This window comes from Silene latifolia, chromosome 10 (assembly GCF_048544455.1).
Source record: "Silene latifolia isolate original U9 population chromosome 10, ASM4854445v1, whole genome shotgun sequence".
NCBI classification, from domain to species: domain Eukaryota; kingdom Viridiplantae; phylum Streptophyta; class Magnoliopsida; order Caryophyllales; family Caryophyllaceae; genus Silene; species Silene latifolia.
Window position 1 is genome coordinate 88,823,622 of NC_133535.1, and position 2,973 is coordinate 88,826,594.

Genomic DNA, 2,973 nt, shown 5'->3' on the forward strand with positions numbered 1-2,973 from the left:
AGACCGTGGTTCTTGTTGTTGATCATGATCGATGGCATGCCCAATGTAGGGATTAATGATCCCTTCAAATTCGTCGTCCCAAAGACCACAAACTTCATTGAGTTGATCATTGAAAATCTCTTGCTTGGATGGAGACAACTCTCCCAATTTCTTCTCTTGGCCAATGAGGCCATCATCTTCTTCCTTGGTTGATTTTGATGAGCTTTGCAAGCTCTCCTTGTCACAATTCACTTGCTCTTTGAATGGAGCATCTTCAACTTTCTTCCTCCATTGGAGTTCCGATTTCTTCTTCTCATCTTTCCGGCTATAATGATCAATCATGAAACATGGCTCATGCAAACGAGGAGCTCTCATGGTCTTGTCAAGATTAAAAGTTATGCTTTCATCTCCCACTTCTAGAGTGAGCTCTCCATGCTTCACATCAATCACCGCACCCGCGGTGTGTAGGAAAGGTCTTCCTAAGATGATTGGAATGTTGGAATCTTCCTCCATATCAACAATGACAAAGTCCACCGGGATGAAAAACTTCCCAATTCGCACGGGGACATCTTCCCATATCCCTAGCGGTGTCTTCGTCGATCTATCGGCCATTTGAAGAGTGATATTGGTACATTTAAGCTCTCCCATCCCCAACCTTTTACTTACCGAGTACGGCATGACACTCACACTAGCCCCTAGATCACATAAGGCTTTGTTGATCGTTGTGTCGCCAATGGTACACGGTATTGAGAAGCTTCCTGGATCCTTTAACTTTGGAGGTGAACTTCCTTGAAGTATTGCACTACTCACCTTAGTGAAGGCGATAGTCTCAAGTTTCTGGATCGACTTCTTCTTTGTGAGGATATCTTTCATGTACTTTGCATAGGCCGGAACGTGATTGATTAATTCCGTGAAAGGAATTGAGACTTCTAAGTTCTTCACAATTTCCATGAACTTTCCAAGTTGATCATCAAATTTAGGCTTGGCTTGACGACTTGGAAAAGGAAGTCTAATCACAATGGGCTCCTTTTCTTTGGCTTTGTCTTCATTTTTCTTTGAACTTTCTTCTTTTGATGATTCCCCTTCTTTGGGACCTTGTACCACAACTTCATTCTCACTAGCTCTCACAACTTCATCCTCAACTTGCTCCTTCGGTGCTTCATACCTTGTACCACTTCTCAAGTGAATGGCACTAACCGTTTCATGTCTAGGGGATTACCTTGAGGTGGTAATTGCCCCTTTTGTCTTTGTGAGCTCGAAGATGCTAGTTGGGTCAATTGTGTTTCCAACATCTTGGTGTGAGCTAGAATGTTGTTGATGGTGGTGTCTTTTGCTTGGCTATCTTTTTGCATTTGGGTGAAAAATTCTTGTTGATTCTTTTGCATTTGAAGGACCGCTTTTTGGACATCAAAACTTTGGTCATTGTGGTGATTGTATGGATTTTGATTTTGGTAACCTTGGTTTTGATTGAAAAAGGGTCTTTGGTTTTGATTTCTCATGGGTGGTGGAGTGTATGTTGTTTGAGGGTTTTGGACATTTTGGCTTTTGTATGAGAGATTTGGATGGAACTTGGTGTTTTCATTGTAAAAATTTGAATAAGGGGTACCGCTTTTGTAAGCTTGGAAAGCATTGACTTGCTCGGTTGTTCCCCTACACTCGCTTGAGTCATGACCTAAGGTTCCACAATTCTCACATATCCCGCTTGGGATTGATGAGGATGCCGTCATGGCATTGACATGATGCTTTGATGATTTTGAGCTTTCCTCAAGTCTAGCCATAGCTTGTTCAAACTTCAAGTTGATTGTGTCAATGTGAGCACTAAGTTGAGCACCCAATTGAGTAACGGTGTCCACTTCATACTTTCCTCTAGTAGCCTTGCGAGGCCTACTATATTGCGAATTATGGACCGCCATTTCCTCAATCTTGTTCCATGTTTGATTGTCATCAACTTCGGTGAACATTCCATTTGATCCCATATTGAGAATGTTCCTTGAATCTTCATATAAACCATTCCAAAATTGTTGCACTAAAAACCATTCGCTAAGTCCATGGTGAGGACATGAGCGACAAATACCTTTGAACCGCTCCCAAGCTTCATACAAAGATTCTTCATCCCTTTGCTTAAAACCCGTAATTTGAGCTCTTAGCATATTAGTCTTTTCCGGTGGGTAGAAATTTTTGTAGAAAGCTAGAGCTAGCTTCTTCCAAGAATCTATTCCAAGGGTGGCCTTATCAAGGCCCTTCAACCATTGTTTTGCGGTGCCGATTAACGAAAAAGGAAATAAGACCCATCTTATTTGGTCTTGAGTCACGCCCGTTTGAGAGATAGCTTCACAATAATCACAAAATGTTTCCATATGAGAATGAGGGTCCTCACTAGGCATTCCCCCGAATTGGCTCCTCTCAACTAGTTGGATGAAGGCGGACTTGGCAATAAAGTTTCCGGTAAGATGTTGTGGGGTAGGAGTACCATTTGGTAGATCCTCCTCGGTGGGTATAGAGTGTGACGAGAATTTAGGCATTGTAGGTGGATTTTGTGTGGTATTGTTTAATGGGTTCTCTTCTCCTTCTATTGCGAAAGGATTGACAAACTCACTAGTGGGTTGAACAACTTCACCAACACCTCCCAAATTCCTCCTAACAAGTCTCCTATTATTCGTCAAGGTTCTTTCGATTTCACGGTCAAAAGGTAACAAATCTCTTTGTAACCTTCTAGACATGCAAAATATCAAACAACTCAAAAACAATTAGAACAATCCTTGAGGAGTTTTACTTCCCCAAGGTGAAAAAGACACAACTAAAAACAATAAAAGAAATCTTAAATCAATTAAACACCGTCCCCGACAACGGCGCCATTTTTGATCGGAGCCATTTGGTGTTCACAATTAAGCATATGTGGTCGTTGGTCAATGGTCGATACAAAACACAATTTATACTTCACAAACAACTCTACAATTAGTAAAGAGGCAAGTAAAGGTCGGATCCCAAGGGACG

The 2,973-nt window shown here is 41.6% G+C and overlaps 1 non-coding gene across 1 annotated transcript; it reads left to right on the forward strand.

The window, feature by feature from the left end:
* Nucleotides 1–2,022: 2,022 nt before the first annotated feature.
* LOC141610013 (small nucleolar RNA R71) lies at nt 2,023–2,129 on the forward strand. The gene has a single exon (XR_012527909.1). It is a non-coding gene; the product is annotated as a small nucleolar RNA R71 (small nucleolar RNA).
* The last annotated feature ends 844 nt before the right edge of the window (nt 2,130–2,973 follow it).